Here is a 23,735-nt window from a genome sequence, read left to right on the forward strand (position 1 = left end):
TAACCTAAATATATAAATATGTACTCTGTGCTTCGTACCTTTTAAATTTTTAAACACCATCAGTCACACGGGGCAAGACTAGGAAGAGAGTCAAATGTTAATAGTTCTGAAACGGAGGAACTAAGGCGAATATATATACAAAAGGTTAGACAAGAAATAATATACCTGAAAATATGAAGATAAAAAAGATAATTAGCATGAAAGAATACTTGGCCATTTCAAAAAGCTTCAAAATAATATAATCAGGAAAAAGAAATGTTATGGATAAACTAGTTTCAATGGTTTATATAGAACAAAATTATAACCTATTTTTCTATTCATTATACTCTTTACAAACTTTTTTATACCTTATACGTTATTATAATTTCTAACATTAACTTGAATTGACTTAAGAGACAAACTGTTAAATTGTTAAATGCATAACAAAACTGTCGCATAGTTATTATTTTTTTCCACCATTAATATCCGATTTACTGGAACAATAAATTCAGTTTAGAGATAAATTTTGACTTCAAAAAATTCTAACTCTTCTTTAATTACAAGGGTAGGAAATCAAATTGTGATCTTCCCTACTAAAATCAATTTTTACTGGATCAACTCAAAATCGGAATCTACATAACCTTGACAAAATTGTTACTTTGGTTTATTTTTTCAGTTTCAATAATTGCAAAGAAAGGAAGATTTATTATCTTTACAGTCTATTTTAATATTTTTAACCTCCCATTTAATAAAAATAATTATTTCTCTTGATGAATTTTATTTTATTTAAATTTCCTGTTTATGTGGCATAATAAGTACTATTTTTCTTTTCAATCAATGTTTTTTTTTGAGTAATTTGATTTTATGTGACCTTTCTTAAATATTTCAGACATTTCATTGAAAAATTATAAGATGAACTAGAGGGTGGATCTTTAAGTTTAAAAAACTTATCTTTCTTAGCCAATGTTAGTGTAGAATCTCCTGCCTCTTGTGTTTGTCCTTTCAATGTGATGATTTCTTGTTTGAGGAATACTTTTATAAGTACTTTTTCCCTTTATTTGTTGTTTACAAGTGGATGACATATGAACAAAATTCTTAATATTTATGAATAAAACAAAATAACATCTTTAATCTCATAGTTTAAACCTAACTCTTATAATATCTTTATCCTCTCTAATGTTATAGTGGATTCTCAAAGTCTCTATAGTAATTCTCCACACTCTTGAAACCTTATGTTATAGTGGATTTTTTTATGGAGTTCCCTTTAATAATGAGATGGTGTATATGTCTTTCTCAAAATTTATTTTAGTTCATCTTAATCATCAAATTGCCTAGCTACACATCTCCTTCTCTCCTTGAAATTTTTGAAAATATTTTTCATAATGCACTATCACGGCTCTTTAATTGATAAGCTATTTTATTTTCAAGCAATTCAGTTAAGTAATCAGTATTTTTGTAAAGTCTTCCATGATAGAAGCACTTCTAGAAGAATATGGAGTTATTTCACTTCCACTCATAATTTCAACAATAACAAAAAATTCAAAAAGGGCCACAATCATCTAACAAAGAACACAAACAATATAATAATAATAATAATAATAATAATAATAATAATAATGTTAATAATAATAATAATAATAATAATAATAATAATAATAATAATAAGAATAATAATAATAATAATTATTATTATTATTATTATTATAATAATAATAATAATAATAATAATAATCATAATAATAATAATAATAATCATAATAATAATAATAATAATAATAATAATAATAATAATAATAATAATAATACCCTTACTACTCATTCAAGAAATGTATCAGTTAGGTAAATCATCAAGTGTCTAAAATAAATAAATAAATCTCAATCAAGTTTGTTGATAATCCTCTAACAAATATGACAAAACACAAATGAAAGTTATCATTCAAGAAGTCAAATATGATAAGAGAAATTTACAAAACAAAATCAAAGAATTTGAAAGAAAAAACAAACAAAAACAAAAACAATCAAAGGCACACCCTAATGTGTAAATGAAACAACTCATAAAGTGATGAAACTAAATGCTAAGTGATTTAAATATGTGAATGATGTGTTTATGTCACAGGTATGTTAAAATAAAAATTTCAATGATTTATAGAGGCAACCATGATTGATGTTTTGAAATGGAACATTCACTTCTAGATTTTCAATAGCCTTATCATTTATTTAGGGTTGGTTTTAACCACTCTCCTTATTTGTGTTTTTTCTTCCTTATTTTTGTATTTATCTTCTAAGAAGTTTGTTCTTAGTCTATCTACAAAAACAAAAAAATTTAATTCTAAAACAAATGAGGTTTGTTCCATCAAATGTACTATGTATGAATTTTTGTATAGACATGATATTTTTTTCTTGAAAAAGATTTATTAAAAAAATTGTTTTCCAATCCGGAAATATGTCACACTATTTTCTTAATACTAAGTAAATTTTGTTATATACTTTTCAAAATTAAAAAAAAAACTCAAAAGTAAGATTTGAACTCTTATCCAACGTGTTAGAACCAACACATTTACCTTTATTATTGTTACCATAATAACTTTTAGCATCACCTTCTTGGAGTAAAAGATAATGAACTATTTTTGTTTTTGTCACGTGTTTTGAACAATTACTATTGATATACCATTTTGAGTTCGAGTTTAAAACAAACATGTATCAAAACATATGTCTTTGATCTTTGGTAGACAAACCATTTTTTAGTCATTTTGCCTTAGAACTACTGAAAACCATTCTATTTCTAGAAGTCCCTTTCATACTAGTTTCATGATTTTTCCTTATAAAACAAGAAGGTGAACTAAGATCATGTTTACCATAACAAGTGTATTTATGCATGTTATGATTATAGATCTCATTTGAGTGACAAAATCATTAAAATGACTTAACATTATTCGTGCAATTCATGTCAAACATAATAAGGTCTTCAATCTTCATATCTAGTTAAATTCGTGCAATTCTCAATGTCTTCATTGTTCTCAAGGTCATCATCTGATTCATAATCTGATTCAGAGTCAGTTGCATCCATATTCATTAGATCTTTCATAATAGCCTATATCTTCTTCATCTTTTCAAGGTTAAGATTCTTGAAAAGAATCTTCTTAGAGTCTATTCCACCAGACGGTTCAATAACACTAATATGATCTCTAACAACTCTGACTTCCTTGGCTTTGTTCAGCCATAACTCAAACATATCAATAACCTCATTTGTAACCTTAATCTCGTGGATAAGCTTATTGCTCCCAATATTCATGTTGAGAGAAGAATCTGAAATCTGAGAGAATGATCTGAAATTTGAACAAGAAGAGAAAACCATTTTTTAATATAACATACAACAACAACAACAACATAAAAAAACCATAAACTCTCGAAAAAGAAGAAAATTATGTGAAAATAATGTGAAACATAACAACAACATACACGAAAACGAGAGAACAAGGAAGAAGAAGAATATGTTTATTTATGAAGAACAAGATTGAGGTTATACTGTAGAATAGAAAAGCTAATGACGAAGAAGAAGAGAGAAAATGTGTGTTACGGTTTTGCTGTGAGAACTAATTCGCTTATATATGAGTAAACAATTTCATCACGGTCGTATTCAAAAATCGTGATGATATGTAATGACTTTCAAAATGGTTGACATTAACAACCATGGTGATAGGTATTTTAATCTTAATTTATATATCATATTATAAGGACAACACTTATTGTAACGAAAAAGTAGAAAATTGTCGGAGCTGAGATTCGAACTCGGTTACTCCAAAAATATATAATCATGGTTAATTAGTTTAACCGTAGTGCAAGGTTTTTTTTCGTAAATAGAAAAAACAACGTACGTCAAAAAATATGGTATTACCACGGTTAACAGCCAGACCGTTGTAATTTAGTGTTACGAAAGGTTTATTTTACAGTAATGACAACATATTCCTTACTTAGTTCTCACCTTGTTATGTGACAATCTCAGTGATGTAATGTCGTCTCATAATCCAATCCTTCATGCAAGAACAAGGGATATTGAGCTTTATATTCACTTTGTCAATGAGAAAGTGGTAGAGAAACGACTACTCATTCAACATGTCCCAATTCATTCTCAGATTGCAGACGCGCTAACAAAATCACTCTCGACTACTTTATTTTCTGATTTTTGAACCAAACTCAAGGTGTTTTCATTCCATCCGCCATATGTATGTGAGGGAGTATTGGAAAAATGTTAGATGTAAGTTTGCTTAAGTAGTTAAAATTGTAGTTAATGTTCTTATGAAGTTAGTTACTAGGGTTATAAAATTAGTTAAGAGCGTGTAACAAATTTCTACATGAATCAAACTCTATCATTAAAATGTTACCTGTATAAATAGGATCTCGTACACAATGTAAAGGTTAACCAACAATCATCTTCCTCTCAATCTAATATCTCCATGAACCATGATTCAAAACTCTAACATGGAGTATTCCTCGTTGGATGATTAGACTTTAATTATTTCTTGAGATTGACTTTACTTTTAAAGTTTAAATTAAATCAAATAATTTTTTTATTGTTTTCTTATATATTTTTTCAACACATTTGAGATAAAAGGCTTATACTATAATCAAAATTTCATAAAATAAAACAATATTATCTTTATTTTTATGTCTTGAATTACAATAAATATAAGAAACACTTAAATAAACTATCAATAATTGAATTGCCTCAAATTTATCATCTTTATTCTGATATCTTCTACATTTAAAATATATCTAAAGGTGATGTTTTTAATTCTAGGTGGAACAACTATATCTACAAATACATTTATAAATTGGGTTAATAGGATCTGTACCACCTTGTTTACAAGTTCCATAACCCTTATAAATTTGATAACAACTAAAGAAAAAAGTATTTAGAAAAGTTATATTTCTTTGAACAATATTGGAGAAGGAATTAATATTTTCAAATACCAAACATGTAAATGTTATTTATATCAAAATCATTAAGAAACATATACCCACGTTTTAAATTTTAAAATTATTATATTATTTTCAAATCTTACAATACTTTTGTGTTTTGTGTGTATATTGTTTGGTTAAAATTACAGACATTTGACTTAATAAATTGTGAATATTAATAGCATAATCTAAAATTATAAATATTTAACATAAAAATTTGTGAACATTAATATTTGAATATGAGATGATATTTGAAATTTGAATATCTGATTTTAAAAATTGTGAATATTAATATTTGAATCTGAGATGGTATCTCAAATTTGATTATTTAACTTAAAAAGTCGTAAATATTAATATTTGAATAAGAATAATATCTAAAATTTTAGTATTTAACTTTAAAAATTGTGAATATTGACATTTAAATATGAAATGATATCTAAAACTTAATTATTTAACAATATTAATATTTGAATATGAGATAATATCTAAATTTCAAAATTTTAACTTAAAAAGTGTGAATATTAATAATTAAATGAGATGACATCTGAAAATTGAATATTTAACTTAAATTTTTTTTTAAATATTATTTCATAGCCTAACAGAAGTGGAAAGTTACACACAAGATTCAATGTAAAATAATGTAGTTCTTTCAAATGACATTTGTATTCATTATTGTCATTATATATATATATATATATATATATATATATATATATATATATATATATATATATATATATATATATATATATATATATATATATATATATATATATATATATATATATATATAAGGTTAGATAAGAAATGCTACAAATTTTAATATAAAAATAATATACCTGAAAAAATGAAGATAAAAAAGATGATTAGCATGAAAGAATACTTGGCCATTTCAAAAAGCTTCAAAATAATAATCAGGAAAAAAATTTTATGATTAAACTAGTTTCAAGGGTTTATATAGAACATAATTATAACATATTTTTCTATTCATTATACTCTTTACCAACTTTTTTATAACTTCTACGTTATTATAATTTCTAACATTAACTCGAATTGATTTAAGAGAAAAACTGTTAAATGCATAACAAAACTGTCGTAAAACTATATTTTTTTTAATTACAACTGTAAAAAATCGAATTATGATATTCCCTACTAAAATCAACATCAATTATTACTTTGGTTTATTATTTCAGTTTCAATAACGGAAAAGAAAGGAAGATTTATTATCTTTGCAATCTATTTTAATATTTTTAACCTCCAATTTAATAAAAATAATTATTTCCCTTGACGAATTTTATTTTATTTAAATTTCCTGTTTATGTGGTATAATAAGTACTATTTTTTTTTCAATCATTGTTTTTCTTTGAGTAATTTGATTTTATGTGACCGTTGTTAAATATTTCAAACATTTCATTTAAAAAACTTATCTTTCTTAGCCAATGTTAGTGTAGAATCTCCTCCCTCTTGTGTTTGTCCTTTCAATGCGATAATTTCTTGTTTGAGGAATATTTTTATAAGTGGATGACATATGAACAAACTTCTTAATAATTATGAACAAAATTCAATAACATCTTTAATCTCATAGTTTAAACCTAACTCTTATAATATCTTTATCCTCTCTAATGTTATAGTGAATTCTCAAAGTCTCTATAGTAATTCTCCCCACTCTTGAAACCTTACTTTATTATCCTTTGGATTCTTTTATGGAGTTCCCTTTAATAATGAGATGATGTATGTCTTCCTCAAAGTTTATTTTAATTCATCTCAATCATCAAATTGCCTAGCTAGAATTCTCCTTCTCTCCTTGAAATTCTTTAATTGATAAGCTATTTTATTTTCAAGCAATTCAGTTAAGTATTCGATATTTTTGTAAAGTCTTCCATGATAGAAGCACTTCTAGAAGAATATGGAGTTATTTCACTTTCACTCATAATTTCGACAATAATGAAAAATTCAAAAAGGGCCACAATCATCTAAGAAAAAACACAAACAATAATAATAATAATAATAATAATAATAATAATAATAACAATAATAATAATAATAATAATAATAATAATAATGCCCTTACTACTCATTCAAGAAATGTATCAGTTATGTATATCATCAGGTTCCTAAAATAAATAAACAAATCCCAATCAAGTTTGTGATAATCCTCTAACAAATATGACAAAACATAAATGAAAGTTATCATCCAAGAGGTCAAATATGACAAGAGAAATTTGCAAAACAAAATCAAAGAATTTGAAAGAAACAAAATCACAAAAACAAAAACATTCATAGGCACGCCCTAATGTGTATATTAAACAAGTGATGAAACTAAATGCTAAGTGATTTAAATATGTGAATGATGTGATTATGTCAGAGGTAAAATAAAAATTTCAATGATTTATAGAGATAACCATGATTGATATTTTGAAATGGAACATTCACTTTTAGATTTTCAATATCCTTATCATTTATTTAGGGTTGGTCTTAATCACTCCCCTTTTGAGGTTGTCCCTTATTTGCATTTGTTCTTCCTTATTTTTGTATTCATCTTCTAAGAAGTTTATTCTTAGTCTATATATTTATATTCTAAGAAGTTTGTTCTTAGTTTAAATATGAGGTTTATTTTATAAAATGTATTATGTATGAATTTTTCTATAGATATGATATTCTTTTTCTTGAAAAAGATTTACTTTAAAAAAATTGTTTTCCAATTTTATGATTCTCCACATAGAAGAATCAGGCAATATGTCATTACTATTGTCACACTATTTTTTTAATACTAAGTAAATTTTGTTATATACTTTTCAAAATTAATACAACTCAAAAGTAAGATTTGAACTCTTATCAAACATACTAGAACCAACACATTTATCTTTATTGTTGTCACCATAATAGTTTTAGCATCATCTTCTTGGAGTATAAGATGATGAACTATTTTTGTTTTTGTCACCTGCTTTGAACAATTACTATTGATATACCATTTTGAATTTGAGTTTAAAACACACATATATCAAAACATATGTCTTTGATCTTTGGTACACAAATCATTTTTTTTATCATTTTGCCTTATTCTAGCGAAAACCATTCTATTTCTAGAAGTCCCTTTCATACTAGTTTCATGATTTTTCCTTATAAAACAAGAAGGTGAAATTAGATCATGTTTACCATAATAAGTGTATTTATGCATGTTATGATTATCAATCTCATTTGAGTTACAAAATCTTTAAAATTCCATTTTGATTATCTAAAATGATATTCTAATTATCTTTCTCTTTATTGATTTTATCATGTGTGTTATGAAACATTTCAAAAAATAAAATCTAACACTTTGCAATTTACACATTTGATAGATTTTTAAATTTTATTATCATAAGGAACAGAGGGATTGTCTTGAATTTTAAATTATTATTTTCTCTTTAAGACGAATTATTTCCTCTTCTAGTTTTTCATTTTCATTTTCATTTTCAATAGAGGAGATAGTCTTTTAGACACAATAACAATGTTTTTTAATTACTTAATTTATTATTTAACTCTTTACAAATTGAGAAGAATGCAAAATAAATAAAGTGAAAAGTTATAATATTTACTTTATTTTTTTTTTATTTTCCATGGAAGACAAGTTGCTTTCTTCCCTTTTTTCTCGATCATTGGAGGAGTCAATGTTGTTTTCATCTATTAAAACATAAACTCCTTTTGATTTTTTTTGTGGTATTCTGTATATTTAAAATTTTCTATGGTTCTGCAGATATTTTGGTTCTATCTGATGTTTTTTTTTCACATTGGTAATATGTTGGAATTAAGAATGATCTTTCTTTACTTTGATTTTGAATGTTTGGAGGTTTATTTTCTATTCCTGGAAATTTTTTGAATTTGAAAAATAGAAGATCCAAGTTTTCATCATTTTCATTTTGGAAAATTTAATTTTCTGACTCCATATCTTTAACATTTATATCTTTAGTGCAAGTATTTTTTTTCCACCTTCTTCTCGTTCAGCAATATAGTTTAGTTATGTCTCGTGTTCATGCAATTTACCAAATAGAGTAGTCAAATTCATAGAAGACGAATATTTAGACTCCATATCTTAAACATCTAAGGACTTTTTTTAGTTAAATCCAAATTTTAAAAAAATTTACTCAAAGTTCTTAAGTGAAGTAATATATGCATGAAACAATTTTGCATATCTTAGATATTTTCTTGAGGTTTCATTCTAAGCTATTATTTTTCCATTGATTAATATGTTAATCCTAACCCTTTCAATCTTGGTAGTACCATCATGGGTAACTTGAGCAGACTTCCATTTTTCTCTAGTAATATTAAAGTGTGAAACACAAAAATGCAACCATACCTAATTAAAAAATAATGATATTTTTAGCTTTTAAATTGTAATTCACTTTTTATTAATCCTCATTGATCTATAGATTCTAGGCTTATCCACCAATAAATCATTGATCTGATGAGAGGGGACAACGAAACAATTTTTCACAACATCCAAAATATAATGGTCCATCTATATGATAAAGATACTATTTTCCCTTCTGTGGTTTTGTTTTCTATGGTTCTGCAGATATTTTGGTTTTATCTGATGTTTTTTTTCACATTGGTAATATGTTGGAATTAAGAATGATCTTTCTTTACTTAATGCAATTTACTTTCTTGCTCATTTATTCATATTGCCTTTTCCCTTTGCTCACTTGAGATGATATTTTATGTTTCTGCCATTTTCCCTTTGCTCATTTGAGCACATTATTATGTAAATATATTGTTGCCTTGTGCTTGTTTTATCTTTGTTTGTGTGAGCCCAATGCAAAAAGGAGAAAGGACTCAGAATTAGGACTTTACTTATGCTTAATGGAGTTCAAGAGCAACTAGACCTCATGCCTTTAGAATGCTAAACTTGTTGAAGAGCAACAAGGCCTCATGCCTTTAGAATGCTTAATCTTGAAGTTGACTTGAAATGACCCATAATCTAAATTCACTCTTTGTCCATTCCTCTTATTGCATTGTGAACTTTTTGATTGTTTGTTCTTGTGTGATAGGGAATCCAAACTTGAGATAGTAAGAAGGACCATTGTCATGAATAGCCAAGTTAAGAGAGACAAGTCAAATGGAGATCCTAGGAGCTTGAATATAATATTTACTTTGATTGCTTGTTGCTTGCTATGTCCAAAGGAAAGAAGCATCTTGAATCATCTTTATGATCTCAAGAAAGGAACTCCAAGGGTTTTATCTCTTCTCTCATCTTTGCATGTTTAGGACTAGCCCTTCTCTTCTTCTCCTCACTCTAACCCAAGCCAAACTCATTTTGTACAAACATTGACATTGTTTTCAAAACTAGAAACCTAGGCCATATGCCTTTGATCTTTCAAACCCTTTTCATTAATACTTATCTTGAATGAACCTTAATCATACTTTGACTACATTTTGTAAATATTTCTAACTTGTAAATACAACTCACTTCAAGTTGTTTTTGTGGTTCCAATGGCCACCTTTGTTAAAAAAAAATTCATAAACATTAGCCATAGGTTTGAGTTATCATAGTGGTTGATGTAAACCTCACCTTATCCTTAGTGATTGGACTATAAGTCTTCCATACTTATTATAGGGTGGATCCCTCACTAGTATGTTGAAGCCCTCCTCACATGGTGGATTGTTGGTTTAGGTTGAGTTTTCTCCCTTTGATAACAAAAGACCTTAAGGCTTTTGTCCAAATCAATTCACCAATCTTTTGAGATTTTTACCCCGAACTACGAGGTTTTGATCATATCTTTGTGATGGTACGTAGACAATGGGTTTATCCATTCAAACAACAAAATTGTAAATATGTATATTCTTTTCTCATCTCCCCAATCCTGTTTGCACAAATATTTTCACAAATACCAACCTACAGTACATCTTTGCAAAAAGGGTTCCCTTAGAGTACTAAGGATGTTTTGGGTGCTTAAAACCTTCCCATTGCATAACCAACCCCCTTACCCAGATCTCTGACTTTTTTATTAGTTTTTGATTTGATAAAACTTCTCGGTTTTTGTTCGCTTTCTAACCTTTCCTTTGGATAAATAGAAGTGCGGTGACGACTCGAATTGTATGCTTACTTTTGATTTAATCAATAAATCTAAAGGTAACGAATACCCCGCTACAGTTTAGAGTTGTTCAAAGTTTCTATTTATTAGTATATTATTATTATTATTATTATTATTATTATTATCATTATTATTATTATTATTATCATTATTATTATTATTATTATTATGAAAGTAAACTGATATTTGTACCCAAAACAAAGATAAATTGTGAGTGCCATGATTTAGGTTAGAGATAATCAGGTTAGAGATACATTATTAAGCGATTTTGCACAAATTTTGTTTTATTTATACAAGGGATTTTTCTTTTGCAGGAAATGTCAACAAAAGGATCATCTAAACTAAAGACTTTGTGCACACTGTGGAAAGATTTAGATGAACCTTTTAAAGCACAGATTAACAATAGAATAGAAAATTATGGTGAAGGTTATACACTGTTAAGAGTTGTAAGGCTTGTCCAAGATAACTCATCTGAATTTTCAACATCATTGTTTGAATTGTTCATGATTTATTATGGACTACAAGAAAATTATTATTGTTTTCATGTTTGTGGTCAAAACATGAACGTCACATTGGAGGACGTCCTGTTTTTGACCAACTTGCCCATTACGGGCCGAGCACTTATATCTGAAAGCAATAAAGACCCTATGGCTTTTAACAAAGTTTTTTCTTTACCTGCCACTCATAAACTTAAGTTAACAGTGTTGAAATTTTTTTGCTGCGATATAAATAAAAATGATGATGATAGGATCAAGGTCGTCCTCCTCATGATCGTGTCATGTCTGATCATTCCAAGTGGGGATGGACAAAATTGCAAAACCACCTACGTCCAATTTATTGAAAAATTGGATGAAGTTGACTCCTATGCTTGGAGTGCTATGTTACCGGAATCTCATATGCTTCAAAATCAACCGCCAACATCTCACATGCATCTATCACATTGTTAAAATTTGGCAAATCAAAAACAACATTTTCTTAATTAAAAACGTAATTATATATTCATAAGATAACATGCACCGCTGATTACTTATCCTTATTCATAACTAAAACCATAACATAATTAAATATTTTACCTCCACTAGTGTTATTCTCAATATTGGGTGATTGGTGATCACTTGCCGTCTAGGAAGTGGATGCTTCAATATCACCTGCCGTCTCGGAAGTGGATGCTTCAATAGTCTGGAAGTTTTGTGCAAACCGCCTATCGATATCCTCCCATTGTCTCAGCTCTTTTTTAAAATATGCTTTAAAATTGATGGGACTATTGCCTTTATTTCCCTTTGAAATAATCACTCCCAAATGAGATCCAACACCGGTCAAGTTAATATCATCAAGTTCCTCGAACTGTTTTGCTACAACATTTGGATATTGAGGCTCCACATAGTTGTAGCAAAAAAATGGGGCGACAATAGTACGATAATCTCATATGCTTCAAAATCAACCGCCAACATCTCACATGCATCTATCACATTTTAAAAATTTGGCAAATCGAAAACAACATTTTCTTAATTAAAAACGTAATTATATATTCATAAGACAACATGCACCGCTGATTACTTATCATTATTCATAACTAAAACCATAACATAATTAAATATTTTACCTCCACTAGTGTTATTCTCAATATTGGGTGATTGGTGATCACTTGCCGTCTCGGAAGTGGATGCTTCAATATCACCTGCCGTCTCAGAAGTGGATGCTTCAATAGTCGGGAAGTTTTCTGCAAACCGCCTATCGATATCCTCCCATTGTCTCAGATCTTTTTTAAAATGTGCTTTAAAATTGATGGGATTATTGCCTTTATTTCCATTTGAAATAATCACTCCCAAATTAGATCCAACACCGGTCAAGTTAATATCATCAAGTTCCTCGAACTGTTTTGCTACAACATTTGGATATTGAGGCTCCACATAGTTGTAGCAAAACAATGGGGCGACGATAGTACGATAATCTCATATGCTTCAAAATCAACCGCCAACATCTCACATGCATCTATCACATTGTTAAAATTTGGCAAATAAAAAACAACATTTTCTTAATTAAAAATGTAATTATATATTCATAAGATAACATGCACCGCTGATTACTTATCATTATTCATAACTAAAACCATAACATAATTACATATTTTACCTCCACTAGTGCTATTCTCAATATTGGGTGATTGGTGACCACTTGCCGTCTCGGAAGTGTGTGCTTCAATATCACCTGCCGTCTCAGAAGCGGATGCTTCAATAGTCTGGATGTTTTGTGCAAACCGCCTATCGATATCCTCCCATTGTCTTAGCTCTTTCTTAAAATGTGCTTTAAAATTGATGGGATTATTGCCTTTATTCCCCTTTGAAATAATCACTCCCATATCAGATCCAACACCGGTCAAGTTAATATCATCAAGTTCCTCGAATTGTTTTGCTACAACATTTGGATATTGAGGCTCCACATAGTTGTAGCAAAACAATCGGGCGACGATAGTACGGTAATCTCATATGCTTCAAAATCAACCGCCAACATCTCACATGCATCTATCACATTGTTAAAATTTGGCAAATCAAAAACAACATTTTCTTAATTAAAAACGTAATTATATATTCATAAGATAACATGCACTGCTGATTACTTATCATTATTCATAACTAAAACCATAACATAATTACATATTTTACCTCCACTAGTGCTACTCTAAATATTGGGTGATTGGTGATCACTTGTCATCTCGGAAGTGGATGCTTCAATATCACCTGCCGTCTCAGAAGTAGATACTTCAATAGTTTGGAAGTTTTGTGCAAACCGCCTATCGATATCCTCTCATTGTCTCAGTTCTTTTTTAAAATGTTCTTTAAAATTGATGGGATTATTGCCTTTATTTCCCTTTGAAATAATCACTCCCATATCAGATCCAACACCGGTCAAGTTATTATCACCAAGTTCCTCGAACTGTTTTTCTACAACATTTGGATATTGAGGCTCCACATGGTTGTAGCAAAACAATGGGGCGACGATAGTACGGTAATCTCATATTTTTCAAAATCAACAACCAACATCTCACATGCATCTATCACATTGTTAAAATTTGGCAAATCAAAAACAACATTTTCTTAATTAAAAACGTAATTATATATTCATAAGATAACATGCACCGCTGATTACTTATCATTATTCATAACTAAAACCATAACATAATTAAATATTTTACCTCCACTAGTGCTATTCTCAATATTGGGTGATTGGTGATCACTTGCCGTCTCGGAAGTGGATGCTTCAATATCACCTGCCGTCTCAGAAGTGGATGCTTCAATAGTCTGGAAGTTTTGTGCAAACCGCCTATCGATATTCTCCCATTGTCTCAGCTCTTTTTTAAAATGTGCTTTAAAACTGATGGGATTATTTCCTTTATTTCCCTTTGAAATAATCACTCACATATCAGATCCAACACCGGTCAAGTTAATATCATAAAGTTCCTCAAACTGTTTTGCTACAACATTTGGATATTAAGGTTCCACATAGTTGTAGCAAAACAATGGGGCGACAATAGTACGGTATTGAATATGATCATGCAGGTCGGGAGGCAGCATTTGTTCAGTATAGGGATGCCAAGTAATAGGAAAATTTTCTATATCCTGTGTTATACAAAAAACAAAAGATAAAGATAACAAACTAAAAATTAACCAACCATTATCCCACAAAATCACAACCTACATAAGCTATATAAATCATTTCTTACCTCATGATCCATATCCAAGAAGTTACGTATCAACTGAAACTTTTGTCCTAATTGATGATGGGGTTTTGTGTGGCGGTTTTGACCGAGTTTGAAAATATCTTTTATCAAATATGCCAATAGTGGCGTATTAGGCATATGATCTTCCTCCACATTAATTGCATTAATATTGAGGATTTCATAAAGACCTTTAAAATGATAAAAGAAGAATCCCTATGAAAAAAAAAGTTGGTTAAAAAGTTATCAAACAAAGAGGTAAGAAAAAAAAAGATATAAGAAAAAATATGCACTTACCATTATCAGCCATACAAAGCCGTCAACTTTCTTATTCCGTAAATTATTTTCCTTCAGACCTTGATATAGATGGGACAATATTGCCGCTCCCCAAGCATAGGAGTCAACTTCGTCCAATTTTTCAATAAATTGGACGTAGGTGGTTTTGAAATTTTGTCCATCCCCACTTGGAATGATCAGACATGACACGATCATGAGGATGACGGCCTAATCCTATCATCATCATTTTTATTTATATCGCAGCAAAAAAATTTCAACACTGTTAACTTAAGTTTATGAGTGACAGGTAAAGAAAAAATTCTGTTAAAAGCCATATGGTCTCTATTGCTTCCAGATATAAGTGTTCGGCCCATAATGGGCAAGTTGGTCAAAAACAGAATGTCCTCCAATGTGACGTTCATGTTTTGACCACAAACATGAAAACAATAATAATTTTCTTGGAGTCCATAATAACTCATGAACAATCCAAACAATGATGTTGAAAATTCACATGAGTTATCTTGGACAAGCCTTAAAACTCTTAAGAGTTTATAACCTTCACCATAATTTTCTATTCTATTGTTAATCTATGCTTTAAAAGGTTCATCTAAATCTTTCCACAATGTGCACAAAGTCTTTAGTTTAGATGATCCTTTTGTTGACATTTCCTGTAAAAACAAAATCTCTTGTATAAATAAAACAGAATTTGTGCAAAATCGCTTTGTGCAAAATCGCTTAATAATGTATCTCTAACCTGATTATCTCTAACCTAAATCAGGGCACTCACAATTTGTCTTTGTTTTGGATACAAATATCAGTTTACTTTCATAATAATAATAATAATAATAATAATAATAATAATAATAATAATAATAATAATAATAATAATATGATACTAATAAATAGAAACTTTGAAGAACTCTAAACCAAATTTTCTGTTTTTATAATGATACTTTTTCATGTTCTTTGTAGTTAACTGCAAGTACTTTTTCAACATTATGGAGTAAATGAATCAATGAATCAGTTGGTATGACTTTTCATATTCATGATATTGACTTTTAATATAGGCTAACTACTAACCAGACCCCACCATCGTGTGTGTGTGAATGTAGTTATCTTCATTTAGATCTATACTTGGATTCTACACTTTAATTGAGTATGATGCTCAGAAAACATATGTGAGTGATTTTGTATGCTGCGTTTAGAAAAAGAATAACTCTCACGTCCGATAAACACAAACAATAATGCAAAACCAGTCATATATAAAATATTGTAGTAACTTTTTTCTTAAGTCAACTAGTCATATCTAACTAGCTCGTCTCAACAGGATTAATAGAAACTCGTGCTTCAGATTCGTTGAACAAGTTCTACCAACGAAATTGAACATTATTTATAAAATTCCATGATTCAGTTTCGCTTAAGTTACCATTCGCAAATAAAAAGAAATCAAAATGAATTCCAACAAGATTCTACCGATGCATATTATTTAAACGATAGAAATAAACCAAAGGATTCAGATTCTGATGCTAATGAAACCTAATATAACAAAGATACCATAATCCTAAAATTATTTTGTTTTATCTTGTTCCACATTACTCTCACCTTCTCAATATATTCGGACCCTAATGATAATGCAACAAAATAACAAAATCAAGAACCATATAAATATGTAAATATATGAATGATGTCATAAACAAAATAGAAAGTAACAAAATCAAGAACCATACAAATGCGAAGCACCGATATATGTCGGGCTCTGCTACACAGCTAACCTAAATATGAAGATAAAAAAGATAATTAGCATGAAAGAATACTTGGCCATTTCAAAAAGCTTCAAAATAATATAATCAGGAAAAAGAAATGTTATGGATAAACTAGTTTCAATGGTTTATATAGAACAAAATTATAACCTATTTTTCTATTCATTATACTCTTTACAAACTTTTTTATACCTTATACGTTATTATAATTTCTAACATTAACTTGAATTGACTTAAGAGACAAACTGTTAAATTGTTAAATGCATAACAAAACTGTCGCATAGTTATTATTTTTTTCCACCATTAATATCCGATTTACTGGATCAATAAATTCAGTTTAGAGATAAATTTTGACTTCAAAAAATTCTAACTCTTCTTTAATTACAAGGGTAGGAAATCAAATTGTGATCTTCCCTACTAAAATCAATTTTTACTGGATCAACTCAAAATCGGAATCTACATAACCTTGACAAAATTGTTACTTTGGTTTATTTTTTCAGTTTCAATAATTGCAAAGAAAGGAAGATTTATTATCTTTACAATCTATTTTAATATTTTTAACCTCCCATTTAATAAAAATAATTATTTCTCTTGATGAATTTTATTTTATTTAAATTTCCTGTTTATGTGGCATAATAAGTACTATTTTTCTTTTCAATCAATGTTTTTTTTTTGAGTAATTTGATTTTAGGTGACCTTTCTTAAATATTTCAGACATTTCATTGAAAAATTATAAGATGAACTAGAGGGTGGATCTTTAAGTTTAAAAAACTTATCTTTCTTAGCCAATGTTAGTGTAGAATCTCCTGCCTCTTGTGTTTGTCCTTTCAATGTGATGATTTCTTGTTTGAGGAATACTTTTATAAGTACTTTTTCCCTTTATTTGTTGTTTACAAGTGGATGACATATGAACAAAATTCTTAATATTTATGAATAAAACTCAATAACATCTTTAATCTCATAGTTTAAACCTAACTCTTATAATATCTTTATCCTCTCTAATGTTATAGTGGATTCGCAAAGTCTCTATAGTAATTCTCTACACTCTTGAAACCTTATGTTATAGTGGATTTTTTTATGGAGTTCCCTTTAATAATGAGATGGTGTATATGTCTTTCTCAAAATTTATTTTAGTTCATCTTAATCATCAAATTGCCTAGCTACACATCTCCTTCTCTCCTTGAAATTTTTGAAAATATTTTTCATAATGCACTATCACGGCTCTTTAATTGATAAGCTATTTTATTTTCAAGCAATTCAGTTAAGTATTCAGTATTTTTGTAAAGTCTTCCATGATAGAAGCACTTCTAGAAGAATATGGAGTTATTTCACTTCCACTCATAATTTCAACAATAACAAAAAATTCAAAAAGGGCCACAATCATCTAACAAATAACACAAACAATATAATAATAATAATAATAATAATAATAATAATAATAATAATATTAATAATAATAATAATAATAATAATAATAATAATAATAATAATAATAATAATAATATAATAATAATAATAATAATAATAATAATAAATATTAATAATAATAATAATAATAATAATAATAATGTTAATAATGTTAATAATAATAATAATAATAATAATAATAAGAATAATAATAATAATAATAATAATAATAATAATAATAATAATAATAATAATAATAATAATAATAATAATAATAATAATAATAATAATAATAATAATACCCTTACTACTCATTCAAGAAATGTATCAGTTAGGTAAATCATCAAGTGTCTAAAATAAATAAATAAATCTCAATCAAGTTTGTTGATAATCCTCTAACAAATATGACAAAACACAAATGAAAGTTATCATTCAAGAAGTCAAATATGATAAGAGAAATTTACAAAACAAAATCAAAGAATTTGAAAGAAAAAACAAACAAAAACAAAAACAATCAGAGGCACACCCTAATGTGTAAATGAAACAACTCATAAAGTGATGAAACTAAATGCTAAGTGATTTAAATATGTGAATGATGTATTTATGTCAGAGGTATGTTAAAATAAAAATTTCAATGATTTATAGAGGCAACCATGATTGATGTTTTGAAATGGAACATTCACTTCTAGATTTTCAATAGCCTTATCATTTATTTAGGGTTGGTTTTAACCACTCTCCTTATTTGTGTTTGTTCTTCCTTATTTTTGTATTTATCTTCTAAGAAGTTTGTTCTTTGTCTATCTACAAAAACAAAAAAATTTAATTCTAAAACAAATGAGGTTTGTTCCATCAAATGTATTATGTATGATATTTTGTATAGACATGATATTTTTTTTCTTGAAAAAGATTTATTAAAAAAATTTTTTCCAATCCGGAAATATGTCACACTATTTTCTTAATACTAAGTAAATTTTGTTATATACTTTTCAAAATTAAAAAAAAAAACTCAAAAGTAAGATTTGAACTCTTATCCAACGTGTTAGAACCAACACATTTACCTTTATTATTGTTACCATAATAACTTTTAGCATCACCTTCTTGGAGTAAAAGATAATGAACTATTTTTGTTTTTGTCACGTGTTTTGAACAATTACTATTGATATACCATTTTGAGTTCGAGTTTAAAACAAACATGTATCAAAACATATGTCTTTGATCTTTGGTAGACAAATCATTTTTTAGTCATTTTGCCTTAGAACTACTGAAAACCATTCTATTTCTAGAAGTCCCTTTCATACTAGTTTCATGATTTTTCCTTATAAAACAAGAAGGTGAACTAAGATCATGTTTACCATAACAAGTGTATTTATGCATGTTATGATTATAGATCTCATTTGAGTGACAAAATCATTAAAATGACTTAATATTATTCGTGCAATTCATGTCAAACATAATAAGGTCTTCAATCTTCATGTCTAGTTAAATTCGTGCAATTCTCAATGTCTTCATTGTTCTCAAGGTCATCATCTGATTCATAATCTGATTCAGAGTCAGTTGCATCCATATTCATTAGATCTTTCATAATAGCCTATATCTTCTTCATCTTTTCAAGGTTAAGATTCTTGAAAAGAATCTTCTTAGAGTCTATTCCACCAGACGGTTCAATAACACTAATATGATCTCTAACAACTCCGACTTCCTTGGCTTTGTTCAACCATAACTCAAACATATCAATAACCTCATTTGTAACCTTAATCTCGTGGATAAGCTTGTTGCTCCCAATATTCATGTTGAGAGAAGAATCTGAAATCTGAGAGAATGATCTGAAATTTGAACAAGAAGAGAAAACCATTTTTTAATATAACATACAACAACAACAACATACAAAAACCATAAACTCTCGAAAAAGAAGAAAATTATGTGAAAATAATGTGAAACATAACAACAACATACACGAAAACGAGAGAACAAGGAAGAAGAAGAATATGTTTATTTATGAAGAACAAGATTGAGGTTATACTGTAGAATAGAAAAGCTAATGACGAAGAAGAAGAGAGAAAATGTGTGTTACGGTTTTGCTGTGAGAACTAATTCGCTTATATATGAGTAAACAATTTCATCACGGTCGTATTCAAAAATCGTGATGAAATGTAATGACTTTCAAAATGGTTGACATTAACAACCATGGTGATAGGTATTTTAATCTTAATTTATATATCATATTATAAGGACAACACTTATTGTAACGAAAAAGTAGAAAATTGTCGGAGCTGAGATTCGAACTCGGTTACTCCAAAAATATATAATCATGGTTAATTAGTTTAACCGTAGTGCAAGGTTTTTTTCGTAAATAGAAAAAACAAAGTACGTCAAAAAATATGGTATTACCACGGTTAACAGCCAGACCGTTGTAATTTAGTGTTACGAAAGGTTTATTTTACAGTAATGACAACATATTCCTTACTTAGTTCTCACCTTGTTATGTGACAATCTCAGTGATGTAATGTCGTCTCATAATCCAATCCTTCATGCAAGAACGAAGGATATTGAGCTTTATATTCACTTTGTCAATGAGAAAGTGGTAGAGAAACGACTACTCATTCAACATGTCCCAATTCATTCTCAGATTGCGGACGCGCTAACAAAACCACTCTCGACTACTTTATTTTCTGATTTTTGAACCAAACTCAAGGTGTTTTCATTCCATCCGCCATATGTATGTGAGGGAGTATTGGAAAAATGTTAGATGTAAGTTTGCTTAAGTAGTTAAAATTGTAGTTAATGTTCTTATGAAGTTCGTTACTAGGGTTATAAAATTAGTTAAGAGTGTGTAACAAATTTCTACATGAATCAAACTCTATCATTAAAATGCTACTTGTATAAATAGGATCTCGTACACAATGTAAAGGTTAACCAACAATCATCTTCCTCTCAATCTAATATCTCCATGAACCATGATTCAAAACTCTAACATGGAGTATTCCTCGTTGGATGATTAGACTTTAATTATTTCTTGAGATTGACTTTACTTTTAAAGTTTAAATTAAATCAAATAATTTTTTTTATTGTTTTCTTATATATTTTTTCAACACTTTTGAGATAAAAGGCTTATACTATAATCAAAATTTCATAAAATAAAACAATATTATCTTTATTTTTATGTCTTGAATTACAATAAATATAAGAAACACTTAAATAAACTATCAATAATTGAATTGCCTCAAATTTATCATCTTTATTCTGATATCTTCTACATTTAAAATATATCTAAAGGTGATGTTTTTAATTCTAGGTGGAACAAATATATCTACAAATACATTTATAAATTGGGTTGATAGGATCTGTACCACCTTGTATACAAGTTCCATAACCCTTATAAATTTGATAACACCATGCTCCACACGCATTAAGGATGCATTGTCCCTCACGAGTTTTAAAACATTCTCTTGGTCTGTCTATACCATTTGTCATTGATATGACTGTAAAAGAAAAAAGAGCATAATTAGCATGAAAAAACAACTAAAGAAAAAAGTATTTAGAAAAGTTATATTTCTTTGAACAATATTGGAGAAGGAATTAATATTTTCAAATACCAAACATGTAAATGTTATTTAAATCAAAATCATTAAGAAACATATACCCACGTTTTAAATTTTGAAATTATTATATTATTTTCAAATCTTACAATACTTTTGTGTTTTGTGTGTATATTGTTTGGTTAAAATTACAGACATTTGACTTAATAAATTGTGAATATTAATAGCAGCATCTAAAATTATAAATATTTAACATAAAATTTGTGAACATTAATATTTGAATATGAGATGATATTTGAAATTTGAATATCTGACTTTAAAAATTGTGAATATTAATATTTGAATCTGAGATGGTATTTCAAATTTGATTATTTAACTTAAAAAGTCGTAAATATTAATATTTGAATAAGAATAATATCTAAAGTTTTAGTATTTAACTTTAAAAATTGTGAATATTGACATTTAAATATGAGATGATATCTCAAACTTAATTATTTAACAATATTAATATTTGAATATGAGATAATATCTAAATTTCAAAATTTTAACTTAAAAAGTGTGAATATTAATAATTAAAAATGAGATAACATCTGAAAATTGAATATTTAACTTAATTTTGTTTAATAGCCTAACAGAAGTGGAAAGTTACACACAAGATTCAATGTAAAATAATGTAGTTCTTTCAAATGACATTTGTATTCATTATTGTCATTATATATATATATATATATATATATATATATATATATATATATATATATATATATATATATATATATATATATTATATTATATATATATATATATATATATATATATATATATATATATATATATATATATATAAAAGGTTAGATAAGAAATGTTACAAATTTTAATATAAAAATAATATACCTGAAAAAATGAAAATAAAAAAGATGATTAGCATGAAAGAATACTTGGCCATTTCAAAAAGCTTCAAAATAATAATCAGGAAAAAAATGTTATGATTAAACTAGTTTCAAGGGTTTATATAGAACATAATTATAACATATTTTTCTATTCATTATACTCTTTACCAACTTTTTTATAACTTCTACGTTATTATAATTTCTAACATTAACTCGAATTGATTTAAGAGAAAAACTGTTAAATGCATAACAAAACTGTCGTAAAACTATATTTTTTTTAATTACAAGTGTAAAAAATCGAATTATGATCTTTCCTACTAAAATCAATGTCAATTATTACTTTGGTTTATTATTTCAGTTTCAATAACGGCAAAGAAAGAAGATTTATTATCTTTGCAATCTATTTTAATATTTTTAACCTCCCATTTAATAAAAATAATTATTTCCCTTGACGAATTTTATTTTATTTAAATTTCCTGTTTATGTGGTAGAATAAGTAGTATTTTTTTTTCAATCATTGTTTTTCTTTGAGTAATTTGATTTTATGTGACCTTTCTTAAATATTTCACACATTTCATTTAAAAAACTTATCTTTCTTAGCCAATGTTAGTGTAGAATCTCCGGCCTCTTGTGTTTGTCCTTTCAATGTGATAATTTCTTGTTTGTGGAATATTTTTATAAGTGGATGACATATGAACAAACTTCTTAATACTTATGAACAAAACTCAATAACATCTTTAATCTCATAGTTTAAACCTAACTCTAATGTTATAGTGGATTATCAAAGTCTCTATAGTAATTTTCCCCCTCTTGAAACCTTACTTTATTATCCTTTAGATTCTTTTATGGAGTTCCCTTTAATAATGAGATGATGTATATGTCTTTCTCAAAATTTATTTTAATTCATCTTAATCATCAAATTGCCTAGCTAGAATTCTCCTTCTCTCCTTGAAATTTTTGAAAATATCACGGCTCTTTAATTGATAAACTATTTTATTTTCAAGCAATTCAGTTAAGTATTCGATATTTTTGTAAAGTCTTCCATGATAGAAGCACTTCTAGAAGAATATGGAGTTATTTCACTTTCACTCATAATTTCGACAATAATGAAAAATTCAAAAAGGGCCACAATCATCTAAGAA

The 23,735-nt window shown here is 27.5% G+C and overlaps 1 long non-coding RNA gene across 4 annotated transcripts in view; it reads right to left on the minus strand.

Annotated features, from left to right (window-relative positions):
- The window catches only part of LOC127082931 (uncharacterized), a 64,902-nt gene that overhangs the window by 30,924 nt on the left and 10,243 nt on the right, over positions 1–23,735 (minus strand). For all 4 annotated transcript variants that reach the window (XR_007788263.1, XR_007788262.1, XR_007788264.1 and 1 more), the window contains exon 2: positions 14,203–14,277. This is a non-coding gene — a long non-coding RNA (uncharacterized LOC127082931). The remainder of the gene's footprint in view (positions 1–14,202; positions 14,278–23,735) is intronic.

Source organism: Lathyrus oleraceus, chromosome 5 (genome assembly GCF_024323335.1).
Source record: "Lathyrus oleraceus cultivar Zhongwan6 chromosome 5, CAAS_Psat_ZW6_1.0, whole genome shotgun sequence".
Classification (NCBI taxonomy): domain Eukaryota; kingdom Viridiplantae; phylum Streptophyta; class Magnoliopsida; order Fabales; family Fabaceae; genus Lathyrus; species Lathyrus oleraceus.